At 38.1% G+C, this 26,202-nt stretch overlaps 1 protein-coding gene across 1 annotated transcript in view; it reads right to left on the bottom strand.

Annotated features, from left to right (window-relative positions):
• ACAP2 (ArfGAP with coiled-coil, ankyrin repeat and PH domains 2) overlaps positions 1-26,202 on the bottom strand; it is a 173,145-nt gene that overhangs the window by 146,469 nt on the left and 474 nt on the right. The gene's annotated exons all lie outside the window — the stretch shown is intronic.

Genomic DNA, 26,202 nt, shown 5'->3' with positions numbered 1-26,202 from the left:
AATTAAACATCCATTCCTGATTTATAAATCTATTTACTTAAAAAACAATTACATCTTGGGAATTCCCTGGTGGTCCAGTGGTTAAGACCCCACACATTCACTGCCAAGAGCCCAGATTCAATCCCTGGTCAGGGAATTAAGATCCCACAAGACACTGGCATAGCTAAAAAAAAAAGTTACATCTCTAAGACCATACACATACACACACACACAGAGTGGAGGCAGTGGAAGTGGGGAGAACAGGGAGGGAGGGAGAAGAAAGCACTAACATTTGCCTGGACTACTCCTCCTTCATCTTTCTTCTTTTATTGGAGCAAAATATAGCAATAGCTTCTAAAATTTTAAGTGTATATACTTTTAGGCAAATACACCAGGAGTGGAGAAGGAAGCTCACAGGAAAAATAAACAAACTAAAAATAAAAAACTCACCAGGAGACTGGTTATTCAAATTGCCATTCAATAATTAGTACACAGCCACTTAAAGAGTATGCAGCCATTTAGACAGTAAGGCAGATATTTATGTACTGACAAAGAAATACGAACATTACATTAAGTGAAAAAAAGCTATGTGAAGCAGACAGAAGATGATCTGATCTCATTCATGAAAGAAAAAAATAAGCGTTAGCATAAATACAGCAAAACGTCTGAAAGCATACACACTAAGTTGTTAGCACTTAGAATTAAAATGTATTATTTTCCTAATTCATATAAGTTGTTTTTAAAACCTGCATAAGAAGAAAACAAAGTTTCTTTTTAAAGACTATAAAGAAAAGGGCACTATATAAAAGTCTGAAGGGCTCACTAAAACAATATTTAGGCGGCAATGAAACAAAAAATCAGAAGACAACAGGCCGTAAATTAGAAGGCCTCAGCAAAGTTTACCTCAAAGGCAGTGTAAAGACACTAAGCATTTTTGTGTATTAAAGTAAAAACAATGAAATTAGTATCTCAGGAGGACTACTGTTAATACAATAATAATAGGTAATATTGGGTTGGGCAGGGAACAGGATATCTCGGGAAAAACTATAATGAGGCTGTCTACACTGGGAGTGGCAAAATCAGCCTGAGATGTGACAAAATAATTGCAGCCACGAAATTAAAAAGACTCTTGCTCCTTGGAAAATAGCTTTGACAAACCTAGACAGCATATTAAAAAGCAGAGACATCACTTTGCCGACAAAGGTCTCTATAGTCAAAGCAATAGTTTTTCCAGTAGTCATGTATGGGTGTGAGAGTTGGACCATAAAGAAGGTTGAGCGCCGGAACAATCGATGCTTTCAAACTGTGATTTTGGAGAAGACTCTTGAGAGTCCCTTGGACAGCAAGGAGATCAAACCAGTCAATCCTAAACGAAATCAACTGTGGATATTCATTGGAAGGACTGATGCTGAAGCTAAAACTCCAATACTTGGCCACCTGATGCGAACAGCCAACTCACTGGAAAAGATCCTGATGCTGGGAAAGACCGAAGGCAGGAGAAGAGGGCAACAGAGGATGAGGTGGTTGGATGGCATCACTGACTCAATGGCCGCAAGTTTGGACAAACTCCAGCAAATAGTCAAGGATAGGGAAGCCTCGCGCGCTATAGTTTATGGGGTTGCAAGAGTTGGACACAGCTTAGCGACTGAACAACAACAACAATAAATGGCATATAAATGTTACCACATCACGTGCCTGCTAAAAGATACTTAAATGGCTATCCACTGCAATCCTGAATGCTTAACTTGTTCCGAAGAACAAGTAAACTCTTAAGAATAAGGAATGGAGTTATAGACAACCAGTGGGAAACTATACCCTGACTGGAACCATTAGGTTAAAAAACAAGAAGACTGAAAATCACTGTGCTTTATTATCTAGTTACATATATTAAAGAAGAAATCTGACATTCTTAGAACAATAGTCCTTGAATAGGCCTTGAATAAAGGCTCACATCAGAATCACCTGAAGACTGATGCCTGGGTCCTATTCTCCCCCAAAGTTCTTATTCAATTGACCTGCAGGAGAATCCAAACAAAGGTGGCTTGGATAAAGCTTCCCAGGTGATTTTGCTGTGCCCCTTGGTCCTCTGGTTTAAATTACTTATTTGCCTACATGGATGGCTTCTCAAATAATCAAACATTAAAATAAAAAGAAAACTAACATATTGCTAATATAGAGGACAAAGACTTTGACATTAAGTTATCTGTTAACTTTCTCAGAATCTACCTTCAAAACATTGTCATATTTTTACTTCAATGACTACAACCAGCACCTGTGGACAGAATACAGCTGGCTGGATTCAAATCAAAAGAGATGCCACTGTTTAACATCTCTTGGAATCACAGTAAAGCAGTACTAGTAATGCATTTGTGCTGTAATTATAGGAAAGATTACACACAATTTACACAATAGCTGATTGATAAGCAAGAAATCTCCACAATAGTGTTCTATAATTGTGAGTGGTAGTTTGAATTAAACAGTTTTGTAATTTGTACAGACGTTTTCTATTTTCATAGCTAGCTTTCCATCATACTTAAAAAGATCGTGGCTTTTAAATAAATACTGTAAGAGCAAGACTGTTTCTTAACACTTTAAAATGCTGGACTGTTTTCTCAAAAGAGACGCAGAAACATAAAATTATTTTTGCTAAGAATTATTTTTCTTTTTTTTTTTGAAGGTTTAAAAAATTTTTTATTTAGGAAGGCTGAAATGATTGTACGCTAATCTGAACAGGCAATCTGCACAAGGACCTTTCAGTTTTGATATATTCCACACTGGATTCCATCACGCGTGCTTTGTTCTTTCTTCAGATCTCAAATCATTCTCAGGCACCAGACAAGGAAGGAATTATTTTTCTAATGAAATGTTTAAAAATGTTTCTTTCATGTATTTCATACTTTATATAAAGGAAGTATATATAAACAGAAGTTTTAGATACCATACAACTTTCACATACAACTTACCCTCCTAGTTCATTTTTCAAGTCAAAAATGAGGCATTGGTGGTTGTGTCTCTTTAAACCTCTTATGAAATTAACCAAACACACACAAAAATAGTGAGAAGGATATGATGCACTCCCACATACCATCACAATTATCAAAACTTTGCCATTCCTGTTTCATGTAATCCTGTCCTACTTTTATGCTGATATACTTTAAATACCAGCTGTTATATTTTTAATACACTTTTACTAGATAAAAAGTTTTTAATAAAACCTGTCACTATTACGCATAATAACAGTAATTCCTTAATAATATCTAATAAGCATTTCATGTTTGACTTTCACAGATTGTCTCAAAAATGTATTTCTTATAGTTTTGTTTAAAGCTCTATCATTTTGTACCAAATGTGATACTAATATTTTGCCTCAAAAGTTAACGTTTTATGCACTATCCAAATTTGAACATGTCACATGTCTATAAGAGCATCCCACTATGTTTCCAGAACAATCCACCAAAATCCTTAATGTGATATACAAAATCTTGCATGTTTTGACTTTCTATATCCCTGAGAGATATGACTCCGACCTCTCCTAACTCCATAATAAACTAGTATTTTCTTAGTTGTAAGTCACCCCAGTGAGAGAGAATGAACTTAAGAGAATCAAGAATATATACTCAGATAAAGGTAATGAAAAAGCAATCCACTGCATGAACATTAACTGAGTGCCGAATCAAAGGGGGAAAAAAAACTATAAAAGCCCTTACTGGAACAACTGGGAAAATTTGAACATATAATTACTTTTAGTGTTATAAATGTGGTTATAAAGGAGAATGTTCTTATTTTTAGAAGATGCATGCTGAACTTTCAAATGATTTTTTTTTAATGTACATGCTGAGGAATCCCTGGTGGTCCAGTGGTTAGGGCTTTCACTGCAAGAACCCAGGTTCGATTCCTGGTCAGGGAACTAAGATCCCATGAGCTATACAGCATGGCAGGAGAAAATTTAAATCAAATGAATAAAATAAATCAGATTGTACATGCAATATGTATGTACGTGTGTGTGTGTATGTATGAGACAGGCAGAGGGAGCAAACGTGCCAAAATATTAACAATTGGAGAATCTGGATGAAGGTTAGGTAGGTATTCATCGTACATTCTTTCAACAGTTCACTAAGCTTGGCCATTTTTAAAATAAAAATTTGTGGCGGGCAGAGGGGGAAGGGAAAGAATGTGTTGCTTCCTTTTTCCTGAAGTATTTTTTTTTTCTTAGTAACAGCGTTTATTTTTGTAAAAACTTCAAAAATAATGGCAAGAAAGCATACTCCCAAAGATTTTTATCTTTTTTATAGGTTAATAGTTTTCCAAACTTTTCAATATATAGCCCCTTTGATATACACAGTGTCATGTCAAACATTTAAATTGTTCTGTATACTCCTTTTCACATAATATATCATGGACATTACCTCCATAAATTGAAATCTATTTTTTTCTCATTCCTTTATAAAAGGCAGAGTAGAGTAGTACACCTTAGACAGAGCAAGCACTGGCAAATTTTCCACACAGAGCCAGACATACAGTCCCTGTTCCAACTCCTCAATTCTGCTGTTGTAGCTAAAAAGTCATCGATAATATGTAAACAAATAAACATGATTGTGTTCCAATAAAACTTTATTTATGAACACTAAAATTTAAATCTTATATATTGTTAATTATGTCATAAAATTACCTTTTGGGTTTTTTTAACATTTAAAGATATAAAAGCCTATTTTACAAGTAGAAATGACAACACAATTAGCAGGGACCAATCAAAAATATAAACAAGGCCTCTTGTTTAAAAATTAAGAACTTCAAAAAAAGAAAAATTAAGAACTTCAAACTAGTGACAGCACAGCATTAAATCAAGCACAGGGCCCTTCTAAGAGTGAGGCCCTCCATGACTACACAAGTTATATGAAGTATACAGAATAAATATACAGCACTTTTTCAGTGTTCTTATGATTTTTTATGTTCAGTTGCTCAGTCGTGTCCAAATCTTTGCGACCCTATGGACTGCAACATGCCAGGCTTCTTATCTGTCACAATCTCCCAGAGTTTGCTCAAACTCAGGTCCAGTCAGTGATGTGATGCTATCCAACCATCTCATCTTTTGTTGCCCTCTTCTCCTCCTGCCTTCCATCTTTCCCAGCATCACAGTCTATTCCAGAGAGTCGGCTCTTTGCATCAGGTGGCCAAATCATTGTAACATCAGCATCAGTCCTTCCAATGAAAATTCAGGGTTGCTTTCCTTTATGATTGATTGGTTTAATCTCCTTGCTGTCCAAGGGACTCTCAAGAGTCTTCTTCAACACCACAATTAGAAAGCATCAATTCTTTGGCATTCAGCCTTCTTTACAGTCCAACTCTCACATCCATACATGACTACTGGAAAAACCATAGCTTTGACTGTAAGGACCTCTGTCAACAAAGTGACATCTCTACACTGTCTAGGTCTGTCGTAGCTTTTCTTCCAAGGAGCAAGCGTCTTTTAATTTCATGGCTGCAGTCACCATCTGCAGTAATTTTAGAGCCCAAGATAATAAAACTCTGTCACTGTTTCCATTGTTTCCCCATCTATTTGCCATGAAGTGATGGGATCCAATGCCATACTCATCATTTCTTGAATGTTGAGTTTTAAGCCAACTTTTTCACTCTCCTCTTTCACTCTCATCAAGAGGCTCTTTGGTTTCTCTTCACTTTCTGCCATAAGGGTGGTATCATCTGCATATCTGAGGTTATTGATATTTCTCCTGGCAATCTTGATTCCAGCTTGAGCTTCATCCAGCCCGGCATTTCGCACCATGTACCCTGCAGCCTTGATACACAGCCTTAATGTACTCCTTTCCCAATCTGGAACCAATCTGTCGTTCCATGTCCAGTTCCAACTGTTACTTCTTGACCTGCATACAGGTTTCTCAATAGGTAATGTGGTCTAGTATTCCCACCTCTGTAAGAATTTTAATTGTTAGCTATCACTATATTTTAAAAACTTGAGAGTCCCTTGGACTGGAAGGAGATTCAACTAGTCAATCCTAAAGGAAATCAATCCTGAATCTTCACTGGAGGGACTGACACTGAGGGTGAAGTTCCAATACTTTGGCCACCTGATGCGAACTGACTCGCTGGAAAAGACCCAGATGCTGGGAAAGTTTAAAGGCAGGAGGAGAAGGGGATGACAGAGGATGAGCTGGTTGGGTGGCATCACAGACTCACTGCATATGAGTTTGAGGAAGCTCTGAGAGATGCTGAAGGACAGGGAAGCCTGGAGTACTACAATCCATGGGGCTGCAAAGATTCAGACATGAGTGAGCAACAAAACAACAAAAATTCTACCTAACCAATATTCTACTTGCACAATTCCTCTTATAAATAAATGATGTGATAAATTTATCTGAAAAGACATCCTTGTTCATATAAGTTTGCAAATTTTTCCTATCATCCCTTAGAGAACTTCCTAGATGTAAAAAATGCTAAGTAAAAGCATATGTATTTTTTAATTCTGAGATATTTTACTACTTTGTCCTTCACAAAAGCTCTACCAAACCACACCCTTTCCAACACTATGAGGACTGTTTCCCTATACCTTTCCTAGCAAGGGGAACTCTCAACACTGTCAATCTGACAGACAAAAACAGCTCACTTTAGCTTTAAATCTGCCATCTTACTGGTTTCCCTGGTGGCTCAGTGGTAAAGAATCTGCCTACCAACCAGGAGATGGGGGTTAGATCCCTGGGTTGGGACGATCTTCTGGAGAAGGAAACGGCAACCCACTCCAGTATTCTCGCCTGGGAAATCCCATGGACTGAGGAACCTGGTGGGCTATAGTCCATGTGGTCACACAAGAGCTGGACTCGACTTAGTGACTAAACAACAATCTTATTGCATCTTTATAATTTTCCTCATCATCACTGCCGAGGGCACTTTTAGACATAATGTATGCCAGATTATTTATATGACCTGGCCATTTCCCCACCAAGATGCCCTAACAGAATACAGGGGAAATGATGCTCAACTTGTTCCAGGCTTGACCCTTAATTGGCCTGGTAGCTTAATCAGCCTCAAGGATGAGATGACATGTGAATAGAGGTCAAAAGGACCACAAAACAAAAGGGCATCAGACATGTGACTGAAGAAGCCACATTGGAAGTGGATGGTCCAGCCTCAGCCACCCAGTTGTCATAGCATGGATCAGAGATGACCCTTCCAGCCAAGACCTTTTCAAACTCCTGACCCACAAATCATGAGCAAAATAAAACAGTCATTTTAAGTTACTAAGTTTTAGGTTTATTTCTTTCAAATATCTCATTCTGAATCAGGTTTTCCAGGAACAAGTTTCCAAAAGACTGATAAGATATTCTAAGTAGATGGTCAACTGAAAAATCAATGGTTTTATCAAGGTGACATACATAATATTTCAGGGAATTCCCTGATGGTCCAGTGGTTAGGACCCCACACTTTCACTAGTGAGAGCCCAAAGTCTCTCAAGCTGGAAGAGGCAAATTTCTTTTAATTAAAAAAAAAAAGAACATGATACTTTAAAATTTTTCTATACAATCGCAATAAGCATTAATTTTCTGAATAGTTTTGTTTGTGAAATTAACTATTTTATTATAAACCCCACATATATGTATTTGATGGCCTACAAACAGATTAGGCTCTCAAGAATTATATCTACCTAAGAGGAGTGACCAACCTAGACAGCATATTGAAAAGCAGAGACATTATTTGCCAACAAAGGTCCGTCTAGTCAAGGCTATGGTTTTTCCAGTGGTCATGTATGGATGTGAGAGCTGGACTGTGAAGAAAGCTGAGCGCCAAAGAATTGATGCTTTTGAACTGTGGTGTTGGAGAAGACTCTTGAGAGTCCCTTGGACTGCAAGGAGATCCAATCAGTCCATCCTAAAGGAGATCAGTCCTGGGTGTTCATTGGAAGGACTGATGCTGAGGCTGAAACTCCAATACTTTGGCCACCTCATGCGAAGAGCTGACTCACTGGAAAAGACCCTGATGCTGGGACGGATTGGGGGCAGGAGGAGAAGGGGACGACAGAGGATGAGATGGCTGGATGGCATCACTGACTCGATGGATGTGAGTTTGAGTGAACTCCGGGAGTTGGTAATGGACAGGGAGGCCTGGCGTGCTGCGATCCATGGGGTTGCAAAGAGTCAGACACGACTGAGTGACTGAACTGAACCGAAGAGGATCTAAAGATTTCGGTTTGATTTAATTACTATGTTGTCAAAGAAAAGTTAAACAAGCTCTAGCATGTATTACTTTTGGTTTTGGAAATTCATCAATAGTACAACAATAGAAAGATTTCTAAAATAAACACAGTATTTTATGTAAAAATGGAGAACATATAACTATTTTAATGAATGAAATTTTGGGCAATAAAAGTCTGTAGTCTAACTATTGTGTGCAAAAGAATTATGCTGAGAATAAAAGAAAACAGACATTGGAGGTCTTGTACCAAAGAGTTTATAATCTAAAATGGAGTATGGGATGAGATCTTAATCAGTTTGCAAAATAAAATTACAAAAGACTACACTTCTGTGCCGATTCTACTTAACAGCTCCACCTGGTGTCTACTAGGTATCTCAAACTTAACAAGAACAAAAATGGAACTCTTGAGTTTCTTACCCAAAACCTGTTCTTCCTTTGCCTTCCCCCGTCAGCAAACAATACGTCTATCCTTCCAGTTGCTAAAGGTAAAAATGTTATTTTTATTATCTTTCCTAACAAGCAATTCAACAGCAATTTTTTTTTTGATTCTACCGCAGAAATTACCTCCACTAGCTCCCCAAGTCTTCTCTTGCCTGGTCTAACCTAATAACTAATTACCTGCAACAGCTTCCTCTAACTGGTCTGTCTAGATTCACCCTCACCCCTCTACAACCCATTTTCCAAACATTAGTCAAAATATATTTTAAATATAAGTCTTATCATCTCTCACTACTACTAATTTTTAATGGCTTCCTATTGCACTAATCATAAAATCCTAACTTCATACTACGGATGACTTCTTAGGCCTAACATGATCAGATCCCTATTTATCTCTCTTACCTCCTACCACTGTTTCTCCTCACTTTGCTCCAGCCCACACTGCCCTCTTTTAGTTCTGTGAAGATCATGCACCTTCCCATTTCAAGGCTTTTGATTTACAAGCCTCTCCTCCCCCTGGTTCCCAATTCAAGGTGCTGGAGATCAAACTCTGTATTATCAACCAAAAGACAACCAAATATCATGGGTTTCCCAGTGAAAATGATACATCACCACTTAAAAGTATTCTTGCCAAAAATGTTAAACTGAATTGATCCAGAAAAAAAACAACCAGATGATTTCAGAAAGTGGAAAATTGTACAAGATAATTTGTCTACTTTATTCAAAAGAGTAAGTAACAAGAGACTGTTATCATATATCCATAATCTAGAAAAGTGGGCAATCATCACACAGAATACAGGAATAAGCAATAAGTGTTATGCCATAACATCTTGATAAAGCATGTAATACAACCATTTTCCTTAAATCATAAAACCTTCCTAGTAATACTGAAAATATATAAATACTACTAAATAAAAATATAGCACAGTTACCAAAAGTTTGCACTAGGATTTTACAACAGTAATAAGTAAACTAATGAACATAGATGAGACTTTTGGCAAAATCGCAACCCAACTGAGATGAGACTTTGGGGGTAGTTGCAATGACGTGCAATGGCACCCCACTCCAGCACTCTTGCCTGGAAAATTCCATGAACAGAGGAGCCTGGTAGGCTGCAGTCCATGGGGTGGCTAGGAGTAGTACACGACTGAGCGACTTCCCTTTCACTTTTCACTTTCATGCATTGGAGAAGGAAATGGCAACCCACTCCAGTGTTCTTGCCTGGAGGATCCCAGAGATGGCGGAGCCTGGTGGGCTGCCGTCTGTGGGGTCACACAGAGTCGGACACGACTGAAGCGACTTAGCATAGCAATGACGTGAATATATTTTCCATGTGAGACAAGAGGTGAGACTTTTAGGAGCCAGAGGGTAGGATGTGGTAGACAGAATAACGGCCTCCCAAAGAGGTCAACATCCTTGTCCCCAGAACCTGTGAAAATGTAAGGTTATGCTGTACAGGGGAACTAAAGCAGCAAACAGAATTAAGGTTAATTAATAATCATGTGACCTTGAGATGAGAAAATTATCCTGGGATTATCTGGGTAAGTCCAATGTTACCAGAGTCCTTATAAGTGAAAAAGGAAGACGGATTGTCAGAGTCATTGCTGGCTTTGAAGACAGAAGAGGGCCATGAACTGTGAAATATGACCAGACTCTTGAAACTAGAAAAGCAAAAGCAACGATCTTCCCTGAATCTTCTAGAAACAATTGCAGTCCTGCCAACACCTTGATTTTAACTAAGACAGACCTGTATTGAAACTCTGACCTCCAGATCTGTAAGATAATAAATTTGTATTGTCTAAGCCACTGAATTTGGGATAATTTGTTGTAGCAGCAATAGGAAGCTAACAAAGTTTATTCAGAGACTGGACTAGGATGATCATCTACCACTCTGTCTACCTAACAAAGCAAAGAATTAACCCTCTCTGGAGAAAGATATCATACAAAGCATCTTCAGTTTTTCACAGTATACAGCATTAAATTAAAAACCGGGCCCACCAAAAGAAAGAACTAAATAACAACCAGAAGGAAATATAAAACAAATAGAAACAGAATCACTGATGAGCCAGATACTGATTTTATTAGATAGGGACTTAAAAGTGGCAATAATTAATACAGTCATGAAACGAGAGAAAAACTAGCAAGAAATACATGAAAAGCTAGCAATTTTCATCAAAGAACAAGACTCTATACAGAACAAAATCAAATGAAATGTCCAAAAGTAAAAAGATGAATTAAAAACTCCACAGATAGGTTTAACAGCAGTTTATAAACAGCAGAAGATGAGGGAATACAAGTCAATTAAAATATCCTATTTCTCCATTAAGAGTAATATTTCAAAAAAGAGCAAGAGACATGTAAGACACAGCAAAAAAAAATTTAACGTATGTGGAGCTGAGTCCTAGAAGAAGAGAAGTGTAGCAGAAGGCAACATTTAGAGAGATAACAGGAATTTTACAAATGGATGAAAGATACTCTACAAACCCCATATATTGAAGAAACCCTACAAGCCCCAAGCACGATGACAATAGAAACCACATCTACATGTATCAAGCTAAAACTGAAAGTCAGTCAAAGAAAAAACGCTTAAGAGCAGCCAGAGGAAAACAGACACATTATGCTCCAAAGAGCAATAATAAGACAAAAAAACTTGCAACATAAATGATAAAAATATAAACAAAAGACAATGAAATGACATTGTGCTTTAAAAAAAAAAGCCAACCTATTATTCTATGCTTTGGGAAAATAGCTTTCAAACATCAAAGAAAAACAAAGGCTTTTTCAGACAAACAGAGATGGCTCTTTGCCCAGTAGATAAATGCCATAGGAGATGCTCACAGTAAATGATAAACGTGCTAAGAAGTATCTTAATTCATTTCATTCATATAAAACTATTATCTGACCATAACCAATAACATCTAGTCTCCTTATAATTAAATACTTTGATTCAAAAATTCATATGAATGGATTAACTTACTATAAAGCTTCCCTTTGAACATAAAACTGAAAATCAAAGTAAAACAATATATCACCAAGTTAAAAACTATTTTTTAAAACACGGAAAGTTTTATTTAAAAATGAACATGGGGAATTCCCTGATGGTCCACAATTTCACTGTCAAGGGCACAGGTTCAACCCCTGGTCAAGGAACTAAGATTTCACAAAACCCAAGTAATTAAGTATTAGTGGCTCAGTTGTGTCCTACTCTTTGCAACCCCATGAACTATAACCCAATAGGCTCCTCAGCCCACAGAACTCTCCAGGCAAGAATACTGCAATGGGTAGCCATTCCTTTCTCCAGGGGATCTTCCCAACCCAGGGACTGAACTCAGGTCTCCTTGTACTGCAGGCCCATCCTTTAGCATCTGAGACACCACAGAAGTCCACAAGAAGCAAGGTGCAGCCAAAAACAGAACACATTTCTGACTAGAAATAAAATATCAAAATTATTAGTTCCATCAACTTTAATTTTACACGAGTCAACTTAAAAAGTATGCACACCCTGCCCACATCTCATCTGAAAGTGACGCTAAAATACGTACGAATTAAATCCTGTGAAGTTGAGTGTCCTAGTGCCTGCTTTTGGCTGAACTATTTTACCATCTTTTTTTATTTTTAAACTTTACAATATTGTATTGGTTTTGCCAAATATCGAAATGAATCCGCCACAGGTATACACGTGTTCCCCACCCTGAACCCTCCTCCCTCCTCCCTCCCCATAGGATCCCTCTGGGTCGTCCCAGTGCACCAGCCCCAAGCATCCAGTATCGTGTATAGGACCTGGACTGGCGACTCGTTTCATATATGATATTATACATATTTCAGTGCCATTCTCCCAATATTTTACCATTTTTTTAAACTTCAACATTGAAGAGTAACTTTTTAGGCAGTGAAAAAAAATTTTATATTTAAATTTGAGTATGTCTGTGGCATCACAGAAAATATAAAAACTTCAAACAGAAAAACTGACTGTATTTCAACAAAGAATCCTGCTGTATTTCAGGTACAAATTACTACAAAAGTATAGTCAAGTCAATCCTTTCTGTAAGAATTTCCTCATGTATTCATTTACCCAAATCTTTACAGATGTTAAACTTGCGTCATCTCACCTGTCTAACCTCCAAAGCCTAGCTATAATTCAATGGAAAAGGAGTCATGTGCTCTCAAGTACATGCACTTCCTCACAGTACTTTTCTTCCACCACCTATCACTTTGCTTTTCCTCTGTCTGGTCATCATTCAGGATTTAAATCCTTAAGGCACTGTGTCCTTAGCTGTTTTTCTCCTCCTCCTATTATTCTTTTGTTCAACCTTCTTTCTTAAATACGATACACATAAAATCTACCTCCGGTGCTTTTTAAGGACCTTTACTGCTCTCCTTCTACAAAGCGAAGTTTATCCTTCTACTTCCATTGTTTCATCATCCACAGCACAGATGATTTTCATGTTTCCAAGTAACATGCCTAATCCTTCATACATACTAGATTCTTCCAACCCTTTATTATTACCACATGAGCATGCCAGCAACCTTAAGTAAACCATTCAAGCTTCTCTTCAAGAAAACAAGAGATAGAGGAAGGGGACTCAGCATTATTAACTGTGTACTCTTCACCTACTTCCATGAAAGGCATTTTGAATTTGCAGTAATGCATTGTTGTTCTCCCTGAGCCTAGGTGGAAGAAACCTACCCAAGGTCTCAACATCAGTAAGTGAAAGAGAAGTGAAACAGGTAATCAGCCTCCAGAACCCACCTACTTGGGTCTACATTCACTACCATAAAAGAGTATTCTCCAGTAGAAGCTGTGCTTTGCATACCAACAGCACACAACCTCCAGTTAAACATCACAGATAAAATACACCCATTTATCTCCATTTTCTCAAAAAAATCTAATTAAAATGACAGAAGGTGGGGAGTTAATACAAAGGACAAAAAATAGAAACAGTAATGGTTAGCAGCACAATTCTAGAAACTGAAAGGCAAATAAAAGAACAGTAACTCAGACCAGAAAAAGCCAAACCCTGAGACATCAAAGTATACTGGTGAAGCCAATTTCAAGAAAGAAGATTCACCATATAGAAGCCCCAAACGGTTAGAGGCATGAAAATGGCATATGCCTCAAAATACAGGGATGGAGTTGGGAGGAGGAGGGAGGGTGAAAACAGAATTAGTTGAAATCTTATATTCATAAGGAGCAACCAGACTCTTCAGATCCCCACTCCAGTCCTCCAACTTGATATGACTACCCCTCTCCCATCCCGACAAAAAATGGGAGCTTTGTTTTCTGTAAAGGTTTATATACTAAAATCTAAAGTACTAATTAAAACTAAGTTAAAAATTCCCCATGAGAGAGAAACTCCAGTGAGAAGTCCCTACACCACAGGCCCTCTCCAGCCCCTTCTGTAGCTTGGTTATTGTTGTTCAGTCACTAAGGCAAGTCCAACGCTTTGCGACCCCATGAGCTGCAGCACGCCAGGTTTCCCTGTCCTTTACTAACTCCCTGAGTATGCTTAAACTCATGTCCACTGAGTCAGCGATGCCATCCAACCATCTCATCTTCTGTCGCCCCCTTCTCCTCTTGCCCTCAATCTTTCCCAGCAACAGGGTCTTTTCCAGTGAGCCAACTCTTGCATCAGGTGGCCCAAGTATTGGAGCTTTAGCACCAGCCCATCAAATGAATATTCAGGGTTGCCTTCCTTTAGGATGGACTGATTTGACCTCCCTGCTATCCAAGAGACTCTCAAGAGTCTTCTCCAGCACCATCGTTCAAAAGTATCAATTCTTCGGCATTCAGCTTTCTTTATGGTCCAACTCTCACATCCATACATGACTACTGGAAAAAACACACCTTTGACTATATGGACCTTTGTCAACAAAGTGATGTCTCTGCTTTTTATATGCTAAGTTTGTCATAGCTACTCTTCCAAGAAGCAACTGTCTTAATTTCACGGCTGCAGTCACCATCCGCATTGATTTCAGAAGCCAAGAAAATGAAATCTGACACTGTTTCCACATTTTCCCCATCTATTTGCCATAAAGCAATAGGACCAAATGCCACAATCTTCATTTTTTGAATGCTGAGTTTTAAGCCACCTTTTTCACTCTCCTCTTTCACCTTCATCAAGAGACTCTTTAGTTCCTCTTTACTTTCTGGCACTAAAGTGGTATAATCTGCATATTTAAGGCTGTTGATATTTCTCCGGGCAATTTTGATTCCAGTTTGTGATTCATCCAGCCCAGCATTTCACATGATATATTCCCTGGTGGCTCAGACAGTAAAGCATCTGCCTACAATGTGGGAGACCCGGATTCAATCCCTGGGTCAGGAAGATCTCCTGGAGAAGGAAATGGCAACCCACTCCAGTATTCTTGCCTGGAAAATCCCATGGATGGAAGAGCCTGGTGGGCTACAGTCCATGGGGTCACAAAGAGTCGGACACGACTGAGCGACTTCACTATCACTATCTATTCTGCATGTAAGTTAAATAATGAGGGTGACAATACACAGCCTTGACGCACTCCTTTCCCAATTTTGAACCAGTCTGTTGTTCCATATTCATTTCTAACTGTTGCTCCTGACCTTCACACAGGTTTCTCAGGAGGCAGGTAATGTGGTCTAGTATTCCCATCTCATTGAGAATATTCCTAGCTAGTTTCCTGAAATTCAGCACTTACATTCTATCTACCAAGAATAGAAGATGGCTCTTTAAGATAAATAAGAAAAGTCCTAAAAATACTGACATTTGAAGTGGTCCCAATGAAAATACTACCCTGTAGTAAAACTCGCCAGACAACCCATAACAAAATACAGCATACTTCCAGTAACTTTTTAAGTGCCTCTTTGATGTAAACAGAGAGCCAAAGATCAACAGAAAATTTCTAAAAGAAGATCAAAACAAACAACAACAAACAAATCAAAACTTTAGAGGAAAATAATTCAGAGAAATTGAATTATTTCTGTTCACTATGACTAATTTCTTCAGATGTATAAGGAAAGCTCTTGAAAAATTTGTTGTTGTTTAGTAGCTAAGTTTGTCCAACTCTTTGTGACCCATGAACTGTAGCCCGCCAGGGTCCTGTGTCCATGGGATTTCCTAGGCAAGAATGCTAGAGTGGGTGGCCATTTCCTTCTCCAGGATTCTGGGTCGAACCCTGGGTCAGGGATCGAACCCATGTCTCCTGAATTGGCAAGAGGATTCTTTACGACTGGGCCACCTGGAAAGCCCCTTGAAGAATAGGTTGACGTTAAAACATATACATACACATATATATGTATTTATATACACACACACACATATATACATGTGTGTGTATATATATATATGCATATATATATATATATACATAAGAAGGAAATGGCAATCCACTCCAGTACTCTTGCCTAGAAAATTCCAGGAGGAGCCTGGTGGGCTACAGTCCATGGGGTCGCAAAGAGTGGGACACAACTGAGCAACTTCACTTTCACTTTCATTATATATACACACACACACATACATATACATAAATATATTCAGAATAACAAAGAATTTTTGAAAACTAAGATTAGGAAATAATTTGGATACATCATCCAGAACAAAAAGATAAATAGGAAATGGGAGAAAAAGAATTCATTCAAAATATGAATACAAGAATAAAAGATAAAAAAAGAGGGAAAGAAATTATCAAAGAAATAATATGATTCCTCAGAACTAAAATACATGAGTTTTCAGATTGAGAGGAAGTGTCCAAGACAATAAATAAAAAATACCCACCTAAAGGCATATCATTATGAAATTTCAGAATATCAGGAATAAAGAAAAAAATCTAAAAAAAACTTCAGAAACAACAACAAAAAATAAAAATCAAGAAATAAAAAACAGTACCACTTGCCCACAGCAACCCTGAAAACCAGAAGACAGTGGTGCAATGCCTTCAAATTCTGAAAGAAAATGGTTTCAGTCTACAATCCTATATACATTTCCATACAGGTAAAGTCTAAAACAAACAAACAAAAAATGCACCTTTTTGAGGGAGAGTAATGGAAATGGCACTCTGCCAAAATAAGCAAATAGAAAAGACAACAACATGAAAATCAAGAAAAGCAAATCCAATACATGAATGACAGAGGGAATTTCCATATCAAAAATAAAGGTAATCAAGAAAATAAAGACAAGCTGCAGACTGGGGAAAAAATTTTCCAAACTACATATCTAATAAAGGACTGTTTTTCAAAATGTATGAAGGACTCTTAAATCCCAGTAAGAAAACTAACAAATCAGGACGTGGCAGTCCAGGGGATGTGAGTTGGTTCCCTCGTTGGGGTAATAAGATCCCACAAGCAGCCAAAAAAAGAAAACAAACAATTCAATTAAAAAATGGTTCAAAGACCTTAAAAGACATCTTGACAAAGAAGAAACACAGATGGCAAATAAGCACATGAAAAGAAGCTATACATCATACACAATCAGAGAAATGCAAATTAAAATGAGATACCACTATATACCTATCAGAATGCCCAAACTTCAGAATACAACAACACAAAATGCTGGTGAGAAGGTAGAGAAATAGGAACTCTCAATCACTGTTCTTGATAAAGTATCCGGCACAGCCACTCTGGAAGAAGTTTTGGAAGTTTCTTGAAATACTAAACATTCTTACAACACTTTTCATACAGTCCAGCAATTGTCTCCTTGGTACTTAGCCAAATGAGAGGAAAATTTACGTTGACACAGAAACCTTTATTTAAATATAATATCAGCTTTATTCATAACTGCCAAAACATGAAAGCAACCAAGATGTCCTTTGATAGGAGAATATATAAACTGTGGTATATCCTGACATTGGTCTTGTATTCTGTGGCCTTGTTGAACTTATTAGTTCTGTTTGATTTGTGTGCATTCCTTAAGATTTTCTACATACAAGATACAGTCAGCCCTCCATGTCCTTGGATGCAGAACCCACAGATACAGACAGTTGACTATACTATACCATTTTTTGCAAGGAACTTGAACATCTACAGATTTTTATATCTGCAGGGATCCTGGAACCAATTCCCATGGATATCAAGACACAAGTGTATACAATCTAATCTACTTTTAAGTAGAGATGAATTTACTACTTTTTTCCTTATATTTTTTTCCTTTATTCTTCTTTCTTGCCTCACTGCTCTGGCTACATGCTCCACTACACTGTTGAATAGAAGTATGAAGAAGAAACTTTTTTTTGATCTTAGAGAAAAACTTTTTCACCATTAAATAAGATGTTAGCTCACAATGTTTTACAGCTGTCCTTTACCAGGCTGAGGAAGCTTTCTATTCCTAGTTTATTGAGTATTTTCATCATAAAAATGGGTTTTATTTAGTCAAATACTTTCCCTGCATCTATTAGATGATTACATGGTGTTTATCCTTTGTTCTATTGTTTATTGCATTGATTTTTGCACTCCTGCGATAAGTCCCACTTGGTCACGCTGTAAAATCCTTTCTATATGTTGTTACATTTGGTTTGCTAATATTTTACTGATGACTTTTGTACCTGTATTCATAACAGATATTGAACTGTACTTTTCTTATATCTTTGTTTCCTTAACATATCTTTAGCTCTGGTAGCAGGGTAATACTGGACCCAGAGAATCAGCTGGGAAGCAAGACTTCCTCTTCTACTTCTTGGAAGAGTTTATGAAGGATTGTTGTTAATTCATCTTTAAATATTTGACAGAATTCATCAGTGAAGCCATCTTGGTCTGGGTTTTCCTTTTGAGGAAGCTTTTTGATTACTAATTCAATGTCTTATATCCACGTAGATTTTCAATTTCTTCTTGAATCATTTTAGTAGTTTGTGTCTTTCTACAACCCAGATAATCACGAAGATGTGATCACTCACCTACAGCCAGACATCCTGGAATGCGAAGTCAAGTGGGCCTTAGGAAGAAGCATCACTATGAACAAAGCTAGTGGAGGTGATGGAATTCCAGTTGAGCTATTTCAAGTCCTAAAAATTGATGCTGTGAAAGTGCTGCACTCAATTGCCAGCAAATATGGAAAACTCAGCAGTAGCCACAGGACTGGAAAAGGTCAGTTTTCATTCCAATGCCAAAGAAGGCTCAAAATACTGCAAAATTGCCCTCATCTCACACGCTAGCAAAGTAATGCTCAAAATTTTCCAAGCCAGGCTTCAACAACACGTGAACCGTGAACTTCCAGATGTTCAAGCTAGATGTAGAAAAGGTAGAGGAACCAGAGGTCAAATTGCCAACATCCGTCGGATCATCGAAAAAGCAAGCAAGTTCCAGAAAAATATCTATTTCTGCTTTATTGACTATGCCAAAGCCTTAGACTATGTGGATCACCACAAACTGTGGAAAAATTCTTCAAGAGGTGGGAATACCAGATCACCTGACCCACTTCCTGAGAAATCTGTACGCAGGTCAGGAAAAAACAGTTAGAACTGGACATGGAACAATAGACTGGTTCCAAATCGGGGAAGGAGTACATCAAGGCAGTATATATTGTCACCCTGCTTATTTAATTTATACGCAGAGTACATCATGAAAATAGCTGGGCTGGATGAGGCACAAGCTGGAATCAAGACTGCAGGGAGAAATATCAATAACCTCAGATATGCAGATGACATCACCCTTATGGCAGAAAGCAAAGAAGAAGTAAAGAGCCTCTTGATGAAAGTGAAAGAGGAGAGTGAAAAAGTTGGCTTTAAAATTCAACATTCAGAAAACTAAGATCATGGCATCTGGTCCCATCACTTCATGGCAAATAGATAGGGAAACAATGGAAACAGTGACAGACTTTACTTTTTTGGGGCTCCAAAATCACTGCAGATGGTGATTGCAGCGATGAAATTAAAAGACACTTGCTCCTTGGAAGAAAAGTTATAACCAACCTATACAGCTTATTAAAAAGCAGAGACATTACTTTGCCAACAAAGGTCCGTCTAGTCAAAGCTATGGTTTTTCCAATAGTCATGTACGGATGTGAGAGTTGGATTATAAAAGAAAGCTGAACGCTGAAGAATTGACGCTTTTGAACTGTGGTGTTAGAGAAGACTCTTGAGAGTCCCTTGGACTGTAAGGAGATCTAACCAGTTCATCCTAAAGGAAATCAGTCCTGAATGATTTGGAAGGACTGATTCATTGGAAGGACTGATGCTGAAGCTGAAATGCCAATACTTTGGCCCCCTGATGTGAAGAACTGACTCACTGGAAAATACCCTGATGCTGGAAAAGACTGAAGGTGGGAGAAGGGGACGACAGAGGATGAGACAGTTGAATGGCATCACCGACTCAATGGACACGAGTTTGAGTGAACTCCAGGAGTTGATGATAGACAGAGAGGCCTGGCGTGCTGCAGTCCATGGAGTCGCAAAGAGTCGGACACGACTGAGTGATTAAACTGAACTGAACTGAGGAATATATATATATATCCATTTCATCTCCTTTAAGTAATTTATTATTTGAACAACAGACTTCCTTTGTGGCTCAGCTGGTAAAGAATCCACCTGCAATGCCAGAGACCTGGGTTTGATCCCTGGGTTGGGAAGATCCCCTGGAGAAGGGAAAGGCTACCCACTCTAGTATTCTGGCCTGGAGAATTCCATGGACTGTATAGTCCATGGGGTTGCAAAGAGTCGGACACAACTGAATGACTTTCACTCACTATCTAAATAACTTATTCATAGCACTCTCATAATCTCTCTTATTTTTATAAGACAGCATTGATGTCCCCTCTTTCGGTACTAAATCTATTTACTTCTAGATTAAGAAATTGGAAAAGTAGAAACCTGAGAAAAGTAAAAGACTGAGTCTTCTTCTTCAATATCTTGGTCTAGCTACAGAGTCTTCCCTGGTGGCTCAGATGGTAAAGCATCTGCCTGCAATGTGGGAGACCACCCGGGTTCGATCCCTGGGTTGGGAAGATCTCCTGGAGAAGCAAACGGCAACCCACTCCAGTACTCTTGCCTGGAGAATCCCACGGACGGAGGAGCCTGGTAGGCTACAGTCCATGGGGTCACAAAGAGTCCGACATGACTGAGCAACTTCACTTTCACTTTCACTAATAACCAACTTCTAATTTCATTGATTTCCTCTATCATTGTTCTAGTCTCAATTTTCATTTATTTCTGCTCTAGTCTTCTTTACTTCCTCCCTTTCCCTGCTTTGAGATTAGTTTGCTCTTCTTTTTCTAGTTTCTTAAGATGAAAGGTTAGATCATTGATTTGAGATTTTTCTTCTTTTTAATATAGGTGTTTATACGTATAAATTTCCCTCTAAGGACTGCTTTAGCTGCACCCATGAGTTTGGTATGTTGTGTTTTTGTTTTCATTTGTCTGAAAATACTTTATTTCCCTGTCATTTCTTCTTTGATCCACTAGTTATTGAAGAGTATGTTACTCGGTTTTTTCAAATTTTGAATTTCTCAGATTTCCTTCTTTTACTTACTTCTAATTTCATTCCATTGTGGCCAAAGAACTTATTTTGCATGATTTCAATCCTTTTAAATTTGTTGAAGCCTGTTTAGTGGCTTAATTTATTTATAGAAAATGTTTTCATGTGTACTGGAGAAGAATATGAAGCCTGAAGTATTCTATAGATATCTATTAAATCTGTTTTTGATTTATAGTATTGTTCACATCTCATATCTGCCTGTTGACCATCTGCCTAGCTGTTCTACCCATTATTGAAAGTATTATGTCTCTGACTATTATCGTTGGATTTTCTACTTCTCCCTTAACTTCCATCATTTTTTGCTTCCTGTATTTTGCTGCTGCTGCTGCTGCTGCCGCTAAGTCACTTCAGTCGTGTCTGACTCTGTGTGACACCATAGACGGCAGCCCACCAGGCTCCCCCATCCCTGGGATTCTCCAGGCAAGAACACTGGAGTCGGTTGCCATTTCCTTCTCCAGTGCATGAAAGCGAAAAGTGAAAGTGAAGTCGCTCAGTCGTGTCCAACCCTTAGCGACCCCATGGACTGTAGCCCACCAGGCTCCTCTGTCCATGGGATTTTCCAGGCAAGAGTACTGGCATGGGTCACCATTTCCTTCTCTGTCCTGTATTTTGAGGCTCTGCTAAGTGCATATGTTTGTAAGTATATGTCTTCCTGATGGATTGACCCCTTTATCATTATAAAATATCCTTTATCTTTAGTAATTTTTATCATAAAGTCTATTTATATATAGCCACTCCAGCTCTCTTGTGGGTATTGCTCGCATCATTTATCTTTTTCTATCCTTTACTTTCAACCTATTAATATTTGTATCTTTCAATCTAAAGTAATTCTCTAATAAACAGCATGTAGGTGGATCATCATTGAAATTTTACACAATAAAAAGTTTTAAATATATAAGGCCAAAATACATAGAAAAACATACCATCTTCTGATATTAAGGCAGCTATAATATTATAAAGACAAAATATTCAAGAATTATATTTTTTGAAAAAAACAGTAATAAAGGAAAAGTTGACCCACCCAGATATCATAACAAAGTATAAAATGTTACAGCTAATATATTAACAGTATTTGCAGAAGAACAGACAATTACTTTGGTAGAAAAGAGTAGAATCCAGAAAAAGACCCATGTTCATATACATGTATGTATATGCACATATGTGTATAATTTTAAAGCAATGGTTAAAGATGGATTATTCAGTGAAAGGTATCTGGACAAGGACCTCCATTAGGAAGAAAATAAAATAGGATTATCCCTCACACTCAGAACTAAATCCAGTTGCATTACATGAAACTAAAAATTGCTATAAATGGAACATATCCTATAATAATGGGAATGGGAACACTTTTCTAGGCAATCCATGAAAGCCAGTTTTTAAATATCTGTATAATAAAAGACATCATACACACAGTTAACACAAATTTAGTTAATGTAACAGAGCCTGTAGCTTGAAAGACACAGTAAAAGAGTGAATTCACTTCCAAGTCCACCACTTGAAAGTCCACCATTAAGAAAGTCAATTTAACTTCTCAAAATATCCAGTTTGGCATCTTTTTAAACACTTTAAAAACAAAAATTATAATTCCCCATCATAATATATTTTAACATTAAATGAGATGGTAGTTGTAAAAACATACTAGAGTATGACATCTGGCAGGTTATAAGAGCTTGTTCTTCCTTATTTCAACTTAAGCTGATACTACATTAAATGAAGAATTAGAAGCTGCAATAAGGAATAGCTGGATTCCTATATTTTGGTTCATGACAGAACTACTTTAAAACACCATTCTACCATTTCTGAAATAAGAACACATTTTGCTTCATCTCTTGCCCACTATATTTTCCATGTGTAAATTACCAATTATTAAGAGTGTATTTGTTCTAAATATGGAAGGATAAGTAGCACATCAGTCAAGACTGGCACTTGCTTAATAGCAAAACAGAATGTGCGCCTGCACACACACATGTGTGATGTCTTTCACACATTAAAACCTTTCACCCTAAAACATCTTTTTAAGATTTTTGTCCTAAGTTACTGATCAAGCATCATATCTGAAACAGAATCCAACAAAAAATCTTCAGAATGGTGCAAAATAAACACTGTTAAGGATAAACAATAAATGTTCCATATAAAGATGCAACATTTTCATATTTGGGCAATAAATTAGAGCGAATCTTCCACCATTCAAAGCTTCCCATGTAGCTCAGTCAGTAAAGCATCTGCCTGCAATGCAGGAGACCTGGGTTCAATTCCTGGGTCAGGAAGCTCCCCTGGAGAAGGGAATGGCGATCCACTCCAGTGGACTGCCCGGAGAATCCCATGGACATAGGAACCTGGCAGGCCACAGTTCACTGGATATCGAGAGTCAGACACAGCTTAGCGCTATCTTTCTTTCTTTCCACAATTCAAAAACCACTAATTAATTCGACTCTTTATTTCAAACAAAATATTCACTTCCTGAGTGAACCATATGTTTATATAAAGAAAAAGCACAATTCTTATAAAATTTTTATAAAATTTTAAAGCACACTTACACATACAATTTAGGACAGACCCAAACAAGTTCAAAGTTCTTCAACAAACAGTCAAAATGGTTAATTTCCACTTTATTTTTTTGACATACTTTTAAAAAGTATACTTAATTAAATGCATCCACTTTCCTGTAGATTTTAAATGAAAAAGATTCTGACCTTTAGAGTGGCTTTTAAAAAACTAAGAGAACCCAAAATTACACAAAGAAATGTGCCTTCCAATCTAAAAACAAAACAAAATGTTCACAGGAATGTAAAATGTAACCACAGACTTTATTCAAATTACTAAAAACAATGTTGCAACTTCAATATCCTTCTCTCCCTATTTCAACCAGTTTTCCTCCTGTTTTCCTTATCAATTTAACAGGGAAATTAACGTTTAAAGCTTGACCACTGGTGAAAATTTTCTTCAGCAGGCGCTGCCATTTACATTGATTCTACAACATTCAAGACAGTTATGTCCACATACCAGACTTAAATGCCACAAATTCATTTGTGAAAGATAATAAAAATAGGAATTAGTTTTAAAACAGCACAACAGATCAGAACACTACAAGGAATAAATAGTACAGCTGCCCTGCTGTCAAAAAAGCCCAACCGTCACAAATTTTCTGATACAAATACTTCAAAATATCAAAGTACAAAATGCTCTTGAAAATTTCTCTTATACATAAGCATAGAATAAAGACCTCTGAAATATTACTTTCAAATGCTATAGAAACCTACACAGTAATGGAGTTATAACTAGGAATATATATGATGAGACTTTTATTTCCTGGCAAATCTGATCTAGTCTCACAAACATATACAATATATTAGAGTTCTGTGAATCTTGGTTTCTCTTCCCAATTTGCAGTCAAGAGTAAATGGAATACTGGAAACAACTCTTGAAAATCCCTAATGTCTTAATTAATACAGAATAGATATTATACTAAAGCTTAACAAACGCTTACTACAATACTCCATACAACTTAATCAGTATCTTTTCCTCTTACTTTACATTCAATTACTCTTTTATTTCAAAAACAAAGACAGAACATGGTTTATGACCAAAAGCAGTACCTAGAAGCATTCCCAAATAACTTTTCTCAACTTTTTTTTTTAAATGAAACTTAAAATGCAAAACAAACTGAGCACAAAGTCACATTCCTTAGACCAAAAAAAATATATATATATATTGTGACTACATCATTACTCAGTAACAGCTGGGTCACATTAATAAAAATTCCACCAAAAAATAGAACTTTTTAAGGTACACTTTAAAAATTACTTCCTTTGCCACACAGTCCTGAAATCTAACTTGCAAAGCTGTCGTAAAGTATCCATTTGTACCTCCTGAGTCTGTCTAATCACGCAAAACATCAAGTTTTAAAAACTAACACCAACAACATCCTTCTCTCCACCCCACCATGTGTACCTTTTTACAAGCAATAGCCCTAAGTTCCAAATAAAATTAACATCAAAAAATAAACAAAAACCAAAGGACACTGTCTTAGAAGTAGGAGTTAATCATTAAGTTTTACAATACTTTTCTTTGCTTTTCACTGGGGTAAAAAAAAAAAGTGTGGGGGGCGGGGACAAATCAAATTAACATTGATAAAGATGAGAACAGTTCGTTCCAAGGCAGAGGATGCAGGAATTTACAACCCAGGCTTGCCCTAAAGATCAGCGGGCATCAATGCTCAGGAGACGCTTTCAAGACATGTCACTGTTCTAACGGAAGTTTTGAAGGCCTTATTTTTAAGGCCCAAGGACAGCCCTATAAATGCAGTGTAAAACACAACCTAGCAAAACCCCATTCTTCAAAACAATTCAAGAGTTTTCTAAGATGCCCCTAACCGAAAGAGCTTGGGCTCTGGACACCCTCAGGGTAGCCGGCTCTCCAGGCAGGGAGGCCAGCCCATGTAAATCGGACTGCCACCAAGTCAGTTTATGTGACAGATCCACTGGGAGCATCCGACGGTGACCGGGGCCCTCCTGGGCCGACGCTGCTGGAAGAGGAACAGAAATGCAATCTTCAGGGCCCTCCTACTTCCGTTCTCAAAACAGAAATGCACTGTTTCTCCTAGTCCTCACCCCTCAGCCCGGTACTCTCGACAGCGGTGCCCCCTTCAAAGAGCTTAGGTGGAAAGCAAAGCCTAAGAGTCTAGGACCACAGTGGATAGAATAAGGCTGGTCAAACACTCCCACCCCCGACTCCCGTACAAATCAACCGCCAGCGCCTTCCTAGAAGCCCCCCTGACCGGGGACAAGCCAGCGGCAGAAATCGATGTTCCAGTTCGCCCCCCAGTCCTTCTTCCTAGGGGTAGGGGGAGCGGAAAAGCGCGAAGAGGAACTAAGTGAACTGCAGGAGGGTGCCCTGCAAGCTCCCTCAAAGAGGGGCTGGTGTGGGGGTGGAAACGAAGAAGGAGCGGAAGGAAGGGGAAAGGACGAGCGGCCAGAGGAAGGGGAGAGCGCGCGCCCGCAAAGGGCACGAGTCTTCGGGGACGCGGCTGCACCCCAGTTCCTTGAAACGGGTGCGCCCAGCTTCTTGGGCGCTCCGCCCTGAGCAGAGGCCGAGGAAGGGGCAAAAGGAGGCGACGTGCCCCTCCTGGCCCAGCCTCGCCCCTCACGAAG

Source organism: Bison bison, unplaced genomic scaffold, assembly GCF_000754665.1.
Source record: "Bison bison bison isolate TAMUID 2011002044 unplaced genomic scaffold, Bison_UMD1.0 scf7180017864032, whole genome shotgun sequence".
Classification (NCBI taxonomy): domain Eukaryota; kingdom Metazoa; phylum Chordata; class Mammalia; order Artiodactyla; family Bovidae; genus Bison; species Bison bison.
This window is presented reverse-complemented; position numbering and strand designations above follow the sequence as displayed.